Genomic DNA, 15842 nt, shown 5'->3' on the forward strand with positions numbered 1-15842 from the left:
TCAGGTTCATACTTATCGGTTTGTATTTTGGGTTTCTACTAGAACGTGTTGAAAAGCTTTATTGTTCAAAGAATACATCATTGTTCTCATACTGTCTGTCTGAATATACCTGTATTCTGTCTGACGATGAAGAGACGTAAAGAACCGAGTCTCTTGCTGTTCTTTGAATTTGTCTGACCCTTCTTTTTCACTGTCAGAGGTTTTTGTTTTCCTTTGTTGTTGGCGGAAAAACGCGTGCTAAAGTTCCCCCTGGGAGCCAAAACGCGAGTTAAGGTTCCCTCTAGGAGCCAAAATGCGCGCTAAAGTGCCCTCTTGGGAGCCAAATTCCGTGCTTGAGTGCCCTCTAGGAGCCAAAATGCGTGTTCAAGTGCCCTCTTCACTGGCGAAGACACGCTATATGTGCCCTTTTTTTCCCCTTTAGCCCCTACCCTACAAAAAGTCTGTGCACGCCACTGAATTTGCGTTCTCACATATGCACCTTCGGGTAATGTCCAGAAAATTTCAGGTTTCCAGTGCATGTGTGGAATGGGCTATCTGTCTTGCGGTCAGATTTATGTCACCATATTACAGTAGCAACCGTGCAGGATACAGTCATGAAACTTTACTGGTTTGTAGTTCAGATCAAAATTAAGGCAGAGTTTGAAATTGGGTGTGATCTGAGAAAATGGGGGCGAAAGAAGGCGGGTAGAAAGTAGAGACGGAGCCACTGCCACACCACTTTACGCCCCTGGCCCGATTTGGCATCGTAGCAGGTGTGATCCCACCGCAAGAGTTTCCATATGGGACCTGTGATGGTTGTTTTTTATCCATTTTGCATCCATAAGCAAAACTTCTCAGAAACTGTTATATTTAAGTTTAAGAGACAAATACTCAAGTAAGAACTCCAGTAAAGGGTTGTGAATTAATTTCATTCTCAAGAGTTTAACCACCTACTGGTTTAATGTTGGTGGTGGCAGCAGAAGGTTACTAAGGCTGAAAGCTACATTAAATGAAAATGCCACCCTCAGGTAATCTCTTGCTTATGATTTTCTACATTTCCCAGAATGCCTGAAGTATAAATAAAAGCATAATCGGAGCAAAAGAACAGGGAATATTTAGACAAAAACAAGCAGCTTTCATCCCCGGCTGTCACGTGTCGCTCGGCTGCGTTGCTTTCAGGTCTTTCAAAGATGCCGTGGGTGGAAACTTGCTTGTCTCTGCCACTTCTTTGATGGATTTCTCCCTGTGCATTTGTTGGACATTAGAGGAAACATCTTTTTTTCCAATATGCAGGGTTGATTACAAAGTCTATTGACATGTTAGATTGTTGGAATTTTATCAAAATCAATGTATACAACAAAAACCTGTACGATCAAAGTGTTTTCGTACTTTCCTATAATTAATTATTTAATAAGGGGGTTTGTGCACCTCAGGAACAGTTTTTAACGCCTTCTGAAATGACCTTAAACAAGGCAGTCAACGGAGAGAGATTTTGTATCATCATGCTGTACTGAAACGGAAACTTATTTAGAGATACAGTATTTGAGCTATATGCACTTCCTCCAAAGATAAACGTGTTTCTGTTTCCTCGACATGACACATTGTAACAAAGAGTTTCAGGTTTCTGCTCTGTTGGTCATCAGTTCAATGGTCAGCCGCTGCTGGCACAGGGAGCGAGACTGACCTCTTGAGGCACAAAATGGAAATTAATCTGAACGAAAGCCCTCAGTGGAAGGTGTGACCTGCACCACATCAATACAGAAGAAAGATGAGGAGAGACTTATGTTGTTTGTTCCTAAGAAAAAACGGCAGTAGCTCTGGTATTTCTCTGCTAAAGCTGCACTTTGGCTCTTCTGTATTTGTCTTTAGTGCTGGCAAACCTCTCAAGAAGTATTTGTTTTAATCACAAGATACTTTTTAGAGGATTTCTTAGAAGTTCCAATAAATGTACCGTGTGAGTTCTACCATATGAATTGTTGTTTAATGGTTAAAGCATGATTCGCATCTCTCAGCCTGAAGAAAAAAAAAAACATTATTATTCTAACTTATGCAGAATCAGAAAGCACATTATTCATCGTACCAGACTTTGAAAAATCATTTGGTCCCATCTGGGTTTGATCGCCAAATCTCCACAATACTTTTTAGATGTTTTTTTTTCTTCCTGATGGCACATGTAGCGTATGAAACAGAAAACCCTTGGGATTTATGAGACATTTCACCATGGCTGGAACACTAATGTATTACATACTCACACATCATTTTTACTGTGACTTCTGTCACATGAAAAAAATATCGACGCCAGAAGAGTTATGGCTCTGGGCTGCCTGGAGAGGCCGACGAGTTGGTTTGTGAAAACCTGGTTTATACTTGGAATAAAGTTTTATAAAGACTATTATTGACTGAGTAAGTTTAATGATCCAAGTCAAGGACCTTTAAAAGCCACTTAAAACCCACCGCATGATACCAGAATTTGCATTAAATGGTCGATGACAAAAGTCGGCAAGGGTTTCTAAGTTTTTGAATAAAAATGTTTAGTGATTTAAGACTTTCATATGACTCAGCACTGCAGGATGAACGGGGTTATGGTGAAGCATGAGATTTGGAATCTGATTTGTATTCAATAAGTGATATGTTGAGCTTATTGAATTCAAATAGTGTATTAAAAAACAATCTTCATACCATACTTTGGGGTTCGACATGATGGCAAGTTACTGGTTCTTTCTGGAGAAAATATGTCTAAAGATGAGTCAAACAAATGTGTTTTTTACAAGCATTTTCTTAATTTGATATAGCCATTATCCATATGAGTCATCGTAAACAGAAGTACACACCCTCTTGTGATGGAATCACAACAGCCACGACATCGAATTGCCAGGGATGTAAAGCTGTGGGAGCAATGGCCCCTTCCCCACTTCCTACCCCCTTACTCTGCCAGCCTTGCTCGGATCACACTCATTTTTTAACTCAGTCTTCATCACGATCTCAACATACATGTCAAGTTGTTTGTCTGTTGATTGTATGGTTGCGACGCTATCGCAGTGAGAAAAATTTGATCACAGACAGACAGACATATAAACAACTGGCAAAATACTCAAAACCCCCTCTGTGGTAGTTTCAGCTACAGTAGGTGTCTCCAGCACTTTGCCCTGATGACACACAACCACACACACACACACACACACAAACTGAAAACAATACCAGCATCCCTGTCGTGGCTGGTAACACCAGAGCTGGATGTGTGAAAGTAAAAACGACTCTAGAGTGGCTAAAGAATGTGCAGAACATTCTTCATTCTTCTGCCGCCGTTGATCCTTTCACTGCACGGACTGCAAAGCGGTTGCTGATGTGCTGGTGAGAGCTGTCAGTGGGTGATTTACACGTCAAGCTAAAGCAAAATATAATCCACTGATATGAAATCTCTTAGCCACTGTGCCAGTTTGGCTGGGCCGGGTGTATGAGAAGCAGAGGCCTTGTAATCTTTTCACTGTGCCTCGCTTCTTGTGTGCGACACCGGGAACGGGGGGGTTAATTACATTAATCCAAAACAAATAAACGTTTGGCAGCCCTTGAAAGGCTGTGGGAAATGGTTGGAGATTGAACCGACTTTTGAGTCCCCAAACCTCAAGCTTTGATGGTTTTTACTTGACTCGGAGACTGAAAACACAGATTGGATAACCAACTGGAATTGAGCTGGTCCTCTCTGGCTCTCTCTCCTCTGCGTCTGTCTTCCTCTCAGTATTTTCCTTTCCTCTCTTCTTCACCGGCTCGCTTTTTCTCTTTTTGCAATTACTTCCTTTTGCCGTTTTCTCTTCCACTTCTCATCCCTCCTTCTGTGGTCTTACTCGCTTTTTCTCCCTCAACGTTCCCATTTTTACTTTACAATACATGTTTTTGTAGTTTTAGAGGCTAAAAAATCCAAGCTAACGTAGAAGTGCCGAAAACTGCAGTTCCTCGAATGGCCACTTGAGACTGGCTCCAGAAGCAAGTTGAACCCCATAGACCTCCATGTTAAAAGATGCAACATTACAGCATATTTACAGCATGGTACAACAAACGGTTTGGATCTCTAAAGCTAACTTACCAGTTACCAGTGAATTTTTATATAACTCACTCGCTTAAGCGTTTAAGTGTAGTAAAGCTTAACGCTCTGCATGATTTAGGGATGGCTACTTTGAGTGACAGGTGGCCAGCATAGACTAGGCTTCATCCAGTCCGCTTTAGCTCCATCCACGTTCCATCTCTTTGCCTATTTTTGGATTAACCAGGGGTTAGGTGGCATCAGGCAGCGCCAAGATGGCGACGGCCAGAGCCACCCACTTTGAGCTTCAGAACGTCTCTTCAGAAACCTATGGGCGCCGGCCATATTTTATACAGTCTATGATGTTTTGTCGTGGCTCCATGCTTTCTCACACTGACAATAAGCAATCCCACTGACTTGCCTAATGCTTGTTCACAGCTAACCAACCCTGTAATGAAAAGGAGCCAAACCCAAACCCTACAGATCCTGTAACCTATGCTTGTGACATACTTTCACTCCACCATACAATGAGTGTGTGAGAAATAGATGTGAATGGAAGTCTTCTCACAGTATATCATCCAATAGTTGTGGACCAATCTTGGGAACAAACATTATTCTCCCAGGCCCTGTTGTTGTAGGATGTACTTGTACATGTTCGGGGTCATGATGATAATTTATAGTGATGGCACACTGGAAGCGCTGCACAGCCTAATTTGTTTTTGGTTTTCCTGATTGAAAAGATTATAGGACCGTTGTTGCGATGGCGACAAATGTGTCACCACACGTCTCCACATCAGCTCCGTCTCCCGGTCGTTATAAACACACGGAAAACAATCGGAAACATTTCTTGATTCATGGCTTCTGGTGAGATTGGGCTGATATGGCACTAATTTGAATGCCGCAATGATGTATAGCTGTTGAGGTTTTGAACATTTTTGCGTTAAGCCTTTATTTGCGGTTTTGGTGCGAGGCTGCACTTTTGTGTGATTGACGAAATGTATTTGTCTGGAAAGAGTAACTGAGGTTTGAGGTTGCATCAACGGAAATAAAGTCAGTGGGATCAAGGAAAAGCAGCGCTGGTCATTTCTCACGGACTGAGTTGAAAGATAATGGACTTTATCGCAGCTAATGAGGCCTGACTGAATGGAGATGTATGAATTGCATCTGCCATAACATGTAATTAAAGTTTTTCTATGATATATGAAATCATCTTGATTAAAAAGAAAGAAAAGATGAATAACTGGCTTGTTTTTGCCCTGGGAAAACATCAGTAGAAGTAAAATATTGTTGTATAACTGCATTTTATACACTCTCCTATCACTTATTTAATTGCTTTTCGTGGTTTTGCAAAAACATCAATGAGTTGCGACACTTTCTATAAACCAAGATTTTACTAGAGACCACTGGAATTACACCAAATCAGGCCAGGGGCTGAAAGTAGTGGGGCAATAGCTCCTTCCCTGCTCCCTACCGCTCTACTTTCACAGGTCTCGCTTGGATCACACCCATCTCTGAACTCGGTCTTCATTTTGATCTAAATCACACACCTGTAAAGTTCCCTGACTGTATCTTAAATGGTTGTAACGCCATTACAGTGACGAAATCTGACTGCAGACAGACAATACCTGTACCAGCGTGGCTGTCGTGGCTGGTAAGAGTTTAAAAATGATTGTAAATGAATTGCAAACATTTCCTTGAGTGAGACACTGAACCCCAAAGTGTTCCCAAGGCACTTTTCAGCAGCACACTAACCCCGCTTAGGGCGGATTAAATGAGGTCAAATTTTACTATGTTGGGATGTTTACAATGACATATGACAATAGAGTTTAAGCTAAAAACAACTTAGATGTCAGTTGTCATTAACAAGTACATTGAGACAGTGACAGTGTTAAAAATGAACTGAGAAACAAAGATAGTGAAACAGGAGCTCGCAGAAATATTGGCTTAAGTGTAAAAACCCAAACTTCCCTGTGCCAGTAACTTCCACCCATTTTAAAGTCTTTACATCTGTTTGAACATTATATCGGAGCAGCTTAAAACGTAAACAGCTCTTAAACTAGGCTTTTGATTTGACGTTTTTATTGCCTTTATTTCAAGTTGATTTCTTAAATCCTTGTATTGTTGTTTGCAAATGTATTTATGATGCTCTTGGTTGCATCTAGCTTTCTTTGTGGATCACATAATATGTGACGTGTCTTCATTTAGTGTCACTTACAGTGTGTTTATTTTGTCAGACGGGTTTCCGAGCCTTGAATGAAAGTAACTTGATTGACTTCAAACAGTTGCCCACCAGCAGAATGTTTGATGAAATGATATAAAGGAAAAGAAGAGGCAATGTTCCCCATGTGAATGGATTATGATTCCATGCTGTCATCAAGTAACGAGTGACCAACAGAGAGATATAAAAGATAGAAGGATGTTTGTGTATTACTTATATGGAGAACGTTCTGGTAGATACTGAAGAGTTCATCCAGAGAGACAATACTGTGTGTGTGTGTGTGTGTGTGTGTGTGTGTGTGCGTGTCTGTACGTTAGGTGGAAGTGGGCCTGGCATTTAGATTTAACCGTCAGCATATCAACAAACAGCATTGTTTTACGCCCAGACAACAGTTCTGTCTGATTTCTTCACATGTCTTTCAGTTGAAAGCGCTCTTCACATCTACAGTAGATGCTCTGTGAAGACGCTGAGGCGTATCGAACACGCAGAATTACACAACCAGTGAAAGATCTCAGCACTGATCAGACAACCCCCCTATGGAAAATGTCTTTTTACCACTTCAGTATCACAAACTGTAACCTAGCTGTGGTCTGCCAATGGAACTGATTGTGAGGTTCAAGGTCCAAAGTTGCACAAGTGATTTCACAAAACTGCCTTAAATTGTCATTCTGCTCTGTACAAACTCATACAAGTTCATTCAACTTATTATTATGCTATATTTTGTTCTATTCATTCTTGAACCTTTTCATTTTCAGTCCAGTCAAGAACTTATAAACACGAGTCTTCCTGACTGCAAGTCTTTTGACTTGAAATGATGAGCAAGAGTTCACAATGATTTCCCTTGGGATAAATAAAGCTTCTTGATTCATGAATCTTGAATCTAATCTCATTAAATAACATTTCTACAAACATGTTAAGCAGACTTCCAAGCATGCATTTTTGAAAAATAAACCTCTCCAGAGCTGCTTCTTTTTTTTAATACAAATCTGAAGAAAGCACACACGATATATGTTAAGATAAGTCCGGGCTGTTTCTTTTCAGGATAATGAAAGCAATTCAAACCACAATGAAGATTAATATATACACACACACACACACACACACACACACACACACACACACACAGACACACACATGCACGCATGCACGTACACACACACGCACGCACGCATGCACGCACGCACGCATGCAAACACACACACACACACACGTTTCAATAAAGTCACTTGCATGCTGTCTTCGCATTAACTCTGGCACAAATTGAATCAGCAGCCACATTTTGTTCTTTAGTTCTTTATGTCAAAACAAACTTGTAAAAGGAAAACAAATGTATTTTAAGAGTTCATCAGTGTGACTGAACAATTGAACAGCCTCAATCTAGTTGACTCAATGCACTGTGAATGTTTTAACTGCAGTTCATGTAACACGCAACTGTAAACCGATCAACTTTATTCACTTAACTCGTAGTTTTAAGGCAGAAGTAAAAGTTAGGTTTGTAAATTCAACCAGCTTAAGCATCGCATACTAATGCTACAAACCAGTAGCATCAATGCATTAATACCAATTCATGCAGATTTTTTTGTACAGATGCCAATAGGCAACATTATCTTAAACTTCTGCAAATTTCCACTAATCAATTAATTCCATTTCATTTGTTGAAACTCAGCAAACGTGTGGAGTTTAACGTGAGCACCGTATGTCAAGGTTTGTTGTCTGTGTCCCTTTGTGTCCAAAACTCAACCTCGGAGCTGCCTAACACATTACTTTACTGTTGCTACCAGATCAAGGCTGGCATCATACAGCACATGTCGAAAGACAAAAGACAGTTGAGAATGACAAAAAATCCCCTTGAAATAAAATGAAAAACCTTGTTTGAGCAAAATCCGGCCAAATGAAGCTTCAGAAATCAATGGAGAGATCACAAAAAAGAAGAAAGAACAGATTTAGATGTGAATAAAGGAGATGAGATTACTTTATATACATTTAGTTAGAACCGTTGTTCTATAGAAAGTTAACTTAAAACATTACACACAACACCTCAGATCCAGTTCAATGGAGAACATTAGTAAAGAAGGTCATGTTTAGGGTGTTAGTCCATTGAGTGATTTTAAAAAAAACAATTACTGATGCTCAAAATCTAAAATATAGAAGTGCCCAATGAAACATCAGCACCTGCATTTGCAGTTTATCTAGAGTTTTCCAGAAGAGAAAGAATCACAGCGGCCACAGCGATAAAAGCATTCATCTGCCTTACAGTGTGTGTGTGTTCTCCGGAGAAGATAAAAGGCGGTTTTGGTGAATTTTCTCATGTGAAATTCACGTCGGGATCAAAAAGCACACCGAGGTTACCGGCTCCGGGGCTCAACGTTCAGTGCCAGGGACTTTCAGTTGGTGCACAGCTTCTCTCTCTGGGGCCTTTGCTCCGGTAATTAACCCCAGTTACTGTCAATGTTTGAGCCCAGTGTCAAAGAGCAACAGCGATCAATCAGCCAAACCACAGTGAAATAAAACACGTCACATCAAAACTCAAAAGAATAATTGAATGTAATTATGTCCTATTAATCAAACAGGGCATTTTAATGCATTCACTTCATAATTTGATCTACTTCTACTCTACTGCTGACTGATTTCAAAACACCTTTGTTTAGCATGAGTGTTGTGGGAATTTTGGATATCATAGTTTTGTCAGGTCAGACACAGTTCAGTGTCTCCTCTGTGTCACCTTCTTAATGGATAATGCAAATAACTAACTCATGATGATATATTGGCATATTTGTGCATCTGTACCCTGTGTGAGAGACCTTGTGATGAGAGCGGTTCAGAATGTTCAGAATTGTAATGTCTAAGGCATGTTTTTGTTTGGTCTAAAGACGTCACCCAACCAAGGCTATTTGCGTCCTGTCCCCTAAAAGACTGTGCGAGATTTGGCACATCGTCATTCCTACTAGACTCTAACTTTGTGAGGATGCAGGGGTGAACGTATTTTTGTCTGCAGAGGAAAATGCTTTGGCAAAATAAACCACGGAGAAAAAGCTGATCCTGTTTGTCGATCTTTATTGAAGAATCTATTTCCACAACAATGAGCGATTGAAAATGCTGTTAAAGTTGTTTTATTGCCACTAACAGGTATTAAGAACAAATACTTCAGTATCTAGAATGAGAGATGTCAAATAACATGACAAAAACAACTCCAATTCAGTAGAAATAAAGTGTAGTGATCAATAAGTTATAAACTCCAGAATGAGACGCTTAAGTACTCTACGGGGGAATTGTTGGGTCTATGTTAATCTTAAATAAGTCATAGAGTGTGGTCTCTACCTACTCTGTAAAGAGTCCTGAGATAACTTTTGTTATGATTTGGCACTATAAATAAAATTGAATTGAATTAAGTGCAGTTGAACAGCTAGAGAAAGTACTTTTGTTTTCAGTAGAGGACTTTGACTCAAGAGAAAGTGGATTTTGAATGGCATTGATTACAGAGTGATGGACAACTTTCCATAAGAACAAAAATAGAGGATGAGGAATGTTCCAGTTGTGGCGTCATTATCTGAGATGAGAAAAGTAATCTCACTTTAGGATTCACTTTTATTTTGTTAGTTTGTTAATGGCTTGCATACGTAATTCTAATTTCATGGGAATTCTGTCTTTTTTCACTTTCAGTAAATCCAACTTTTAGGTAAGAAGAGTTCTCCGCTGTTATCTGATGCTGGCGTTTGGTGTGATCGGCTCTTAACCAGGTGCACACATCACAACACACTACAGACAGAAGGAACCACAGCCCTACCTGCCAGGTAGCGACGTGGTAGTCATGAAATTAGATTTCCTCGGCTGCTCCCCGCCTGTGTCTCGGGGCTGTTTCATACAGTGAAGAAGGCACAGGCGCACAGAGATACCACACCATCCTTTACCTCCTTTGATGTTGGCGAGGCACCTGAGGGGGGCAATATGGAGAATTTGTTGATTACAGGGTCCTGTATTCAGTACACACAGCGATGCCGGTGCACTGAGGCGGTGTATAGCAGGAGGCTTGTCGTGGCGGTTTGATAGTTTGTGGTAAAAGTGCTGGCAGGGCCACAGCTCTACTCTCTCTGCCAAAGCCTGTGGTTTCATATTGTGATTATCGGCGGCAGATGTGAATCAGAATGTAATGTAGCTTTTTCTGATCAATGTGGGCACAAATATAGGCTGTACTTGGACTGATTTGGAGTATTGTACAGTATGTCTGTTTTTGAATGCTTTTATCTAAAGTGCCTTAAACCACCACGGGGGGTTCCCGAACCCCCCTCGTAGCTGAGCTCTGTCATTACTTACAGGAGGTTTGTCTTTAAAAGGTGCCTTCTTTAAAGACGACAACAAAGAGCAACACTGTGAGGGTTCATTTAACTGTCACAATTAGCACTATACCAGTGTTTATAGATGATGTCTACATTTGAGTTTAGAACACAACAGAACCAGGTGTAAGCGGCCAACATTTGGTCTCAAATCAGACGAGAAAGCGTAAAGAAATTTTATATAATGTTTAGCGGATTTATAATCCCCAACACCTTCTTAAACATCAGGGACTTTCCAGGCCCATTTCCCTCAAATTCAAGGATCCAAGCATCCACAGCATAGTTGGAGACACGGACCAGGTTAATAACTCTAACAACACTGAGGATTTTTAAAATGAGAACTAGCAGGCTTTACATTTTCCAGGCGTAGCTAAAGGTTTGCTCGCCGTTAGCTTTCTCACTTGCTTGCCGCTGTTTATCCCGTGTCTTTTGACTTCAATCACTCAGGCACGCATGTGACTGTTAAGTTAAATATCAAAAGAACTTTCATTTCTATCTTTGAATAAAATAGATGAATTAAAGCACTCTCAATGATCCCTGTCTGTTTATGTCTATTTTTTTTTATTTCAAGGTTGATTTGTTTCCTTCAAATTCACAGACTTTTAACAGGATTTCAAGAAACTGCCACTGCTGTGTGTGTTTTTATCTTATCACATTTGTAATTCAGTTGCTTAATTAAATTGATCTCCAGCTCTTTTTACTAAACTAAAGCTGCAGTGGGTTTACATTGCATCCGTGTTGTGTAATACTGCTTTCACAGAGCAGCTGTAGCATTTAAAAGGCAATCAAAGCACCGTGCGGCATTGGGCAACATGAGCACAATTGGGCAACGCTGCAGCATCACCTCAGTTTCCTCAGAGGTAGGCGACAGGTGGCTGCACGAGTGACATGGCAGTGATTATCAGCACATCTCTGCCAGCCAGATACGGAGAAAATGACTGTTAACCAGCTTACGTTACATTCCCTTGGACGCCATGAATGGGAGATAAAGATCGCTGCATCTGCTTTGTACAACGCGCCACACACAAGTGCTACATCGCTCTCTCTGTCATACACACACATGCGCGCACACACACTCACAGTGAGAGTGAGTCACTGCTTCACAGCAGAGCTCTGACCACAGCTGAGACGTGACATTTTCTCATGCCTCCAATCTATTTACCAAAGTTCAGACAGGAAGGATGCGTCTCTCACTTTCCCTATAATGTCAGCCACTTATAAACAAGGCAAACAAAAACATTAATTTATAAGACGTGTTAACTGAAACGTACCACAAACTGCTCGCTTCAAACTTGATTTCAACTTTGAGGTGAATCATTTAGTAATTCAGCAACCACCTGGTTTTTGCTCATTGACTTCATGACATTTTAAGGGGTTTTAAAATGAATTCAATACACAAGACAAACTTAATGTCTAGTTCCTTTTGATTCCTCTTCACAGGGGAACAATGGCTCACTGATACCACTCTCAACAATGTGAAGAGGAAGAAATGCTGAAAGCCAACAGATCTTTATTGTTCAGTGAAACACATTGACATTGTTTCTGTCTCCAGACATTACATCACTGGGCTTGTCACGGGACAGGTGGTTGGTTATTTATACTGAGCAGGGATGGATCAGTACATGATTAACGGCGACAGTTAACTTGCTGACTGTCTGATCCGTTGGATAAATAAAATACAATAAAGTACTATATGAAGACAACACGGGATTGTGCTATTCCTAATATAATCATTTGTTTATGTAAGCTTTAAAATGAGCAATTATGTTAATGCATTTCTTTTCTTTTCTTTTATGAGTCCTGGCCTACACAAATATTTCGTGTCAGTTTATGACATGAAAACCAAATTGCTTTGCATAAGTGTTTTTCATTTTGGTACTTTTGGACCATGCCCAATGACTGGATGGGGGATTTTTATGTATGCATTTGGTCCTGTCATCCCTTTCACCGTCCCATTTGATGGTGGAAATCCCTCCAAATTTGAGAGAGTGGAAACTTCAAACCATTAAACCTTGTAGGAAAAAAAACCCTTTTAAGCACGCTGAAAGTTGTATTTAAAACCACAGATACGAAGGTAAGAAGGTTTCTGGTTTCAGACCGTTTGAACACAAGTGAAGGGATTTATGCCCCCATAATAACCAGCTGGGTTATGGACTTCCACTCTGGGCTGGAAAAAGCAGCAGTGAAGTCTCTGACTCATAAGAGGGGGTTTGGGATGGATGGATGGATGGATGGATGGATGGAGGGAAGTGGGAGAGGAAGAGGAGTTTGGACCCTGTGTGAACCACAGAATTAAAAATGAAAGCAAAAGAAAGACGACATAGTGCCTTATTTATCCATATGTTGCAAATTATGACATCTGTTTACAATTTATTTTATTTACTTTGGTGATGCTTGGCCCGGGTTGATTAACATTTTCTGTAGTGTTTGTTGTCTTCTGGAGTGGGATGTGATTGGCACTCGGTGACGGCTGTTTGAAGTGAGCGAAGCGTTGGCTTTGAAGCTTGGGGGATGAAAGCAGAGCATCCAGATATGACTCGAGGATGATCTAGAAATGAATTTTGGCTTGCCTCCGAATGCGACTGACAGGCGACAAACGCGTTACAAGTTGTTGATTAAATGTTACTTCAGATTCAGGGATGCGAGCACATAAAACAGAGATGGAAACTTCTAAAATGCACATCAGGAAATAAGTTAAATATGTTGGTTTAATGACAACAAGCTGTGGATGTTGGTGAATACGTAAAGAATGAGCCATCTCTTCTCATCCATCGTGGGACAGCTCCTTTTATTTACGAGCCATGCTGTTTGCAATCGTGACTTTAATTAATGTCATTAAGCCCATCACTGTTTCCCATCATAGCCGCCTTCGGTATATCTTGAAAACATTAAATTCTCCAAAACTACATTGCATCAAAATGTGACGAAATTGCAGTCCTATGAAATTAAAAACTAATAAAGAGCTTGTAGTAAAGCCAGTCGGCACTGTTTGATGAAGTGCCACTCTTGAGTTTTTTTTTTAAAGCTTTTAAGGAGCAGATCTGCTGCAGTCTGTCACAGGTGAAAGTAAGTAAAAAGCCAATAGTTTAGTAACAGGAGACACACACTAATCCGTGTTTAATATTCAATGTACTTAGAAAAAAAATACATGTTCAATATAAAGTCCTTCTGGCAAGTGAAAAAACACGTTTGGCTTTGACTTTTCTCTCCAAGTTAATCTTATAAACTAAATGTTTTGCATGTTAATCCTCCTCCATAAAGAATCGAGTACACGCAGATTCTTAGACAAATGTTTCTGAGCAGGATATTTTGCTTACAGTGGAATCTTCAACTAGATACATTGGAAACACTTGAGAAAGCAAAAAGCTCATATGGTACTTATAAAGTAAAGTAAATAAATATTGTACTTCACAAAAACTTTGCAGTGTGTTCAGTTTTGGGGTGAAAAAATATTACAGAACATTTTGGTTTATTAGGATAATTTTACGCATAGAAAATCATGTTTTATGTTCATTATTGCATTGATCTATGAATTTTAAATGTATTTTTACAATGACCGGAGGAAACCATGCATGTCCAAAGTCTTCAGATACACTGAATGATTAAGTGTTTCATTAGGATGTTGAGGAAACTCTCTTATTTTTGAAGCTGGACAAACCATCGCAAAAAAAACCAAACCCAACTCATGATTATCTGAGGAAAAAAGTTGAAAAGTGGGATGTTTTTCTTTGCTCATGAAAAGTTGAGAGGTGTGTTAGAGAGAAGTGGTTTTCACATGACACGGGCAGATGCTGTTTCCATTGCAATTTTTGTTCCACTGTAAAGGTTTTTGATTCGATCTCGACTCAGAAATCGATGAAAATGAAATAAAAGTTGAATCATTACATTTTAAATGTCCTTGAAGCAGTTGATAAATGTCACAGTGGATGACAGATTGAGTTGCATGTTTACATTGTTTACATCATATACACCCGTTCACATGTCTGCTTACATCTGATACACGCATGTCTTTCTACATCTCACTCCGATGATGTTCTCTGTATCTAACCTGTACTAACACACTGACATCCTGACACTTATTCTTCTTTTACACTTTATTCTTGTTGTTAGGTTAAAATGTTTTGTATAGTTGCAGTGTCGTTATTTGCTGCTCTGTGTGCCCTGAATTGCCCCCCGGGGACAAATAAAGTTTTTATAATTGAATTGAATTTGAATTGAATTGAATTGAAATTTCCTCTCAAAGTGCATTCATTTCTCCGAAACACCCAATTTACTGACACTGGAGAGTTTTCTTTCACACTGGTGCCAATACTGACATCTACTGGCTACAAGTGATCACAACCTCGCTCATATCACATTTGTGTCAAACTGTTGACACAACTGACAGATAAACCAACCTTTTATCCAAAAGCTTATTATTATTATTATTATTATTATTATTATTATTATTATTATTATTATTATTATTATTATTTATCCAAACAGTGCTGAACACCGCAAATCCCTTTACCTATGACGGTACATGATGCTCAGTGTCTCTGCAATCTACTGTTTTTTGCTTTGTCTCCTTAAGCTGCTACGGTGTGTGTGTGTGTGTGTGTGTGTGTGTGTGTGTGTGTGTGTGTGTGTGTGTGTGTGTGTGTGTGTGTGTGTGTGTGTGTGTGTGTGTGTGTGTGTGTATGTGTGGGTGTGTGTGTGTGCGTGCATGTTGGTGTGTAAGCCTGTCGTTTTAAATGTGTCTTTTAAAGGTCTAGCCTGTTCTTTTTGATGCTTTTAATGTTAAATTATTGTAATATTGTACTGTAAATTTCATTGTATTAGTACATTGACAATAAAGACAATTCAATTCAATTCATTCCAGTAAACCAGCCGTAGACACACTCATAAAGTGTTAGGTTGGTGGTTGATTGTAAATTCCTGACATGGTTGATTAAAGTTCTTAACTTTTGTATCAGGGGATTCCAGCGACCTTTCTTATATCAGGCAGGGGAAGTTTCATTTATCAGAGCATATATCTACCGTCCTCGTAGCCAAAAGAAATATCAGAGGTGAGTGTATATCAAATGAGAAGCAAAGAAAGAAAACTTAAAATGATTTACGGGTGAGAGAGGCGCACTTGGAGGTGTCTTGAGTGTTGGCGTTTCGCTACCCGTTGTAAAGGAAGTGTAGTAAGGTTTTGGCAACGTTCCCCCGACTCAACCACACTGCTGTGTTTCTGCGAAATCCCCAAATTAGACAAGACTGCAAAACCAGTCATCGCTCAGCTCTGCATTTACTATCAGGAGGGTAAAGTCAA

The sequence above is a fragment of the Echiichthys vipera genome (genome assembly GCF_963691815.1).
Source record: "Echiichthys vipera genome assembly, chromosome: 14".
NCBI lineage: Eukaryota > Metazoa > Chordata > Actinopteri > Perciformes > Trachinidae > Echiichthys > Echiichthys vipera.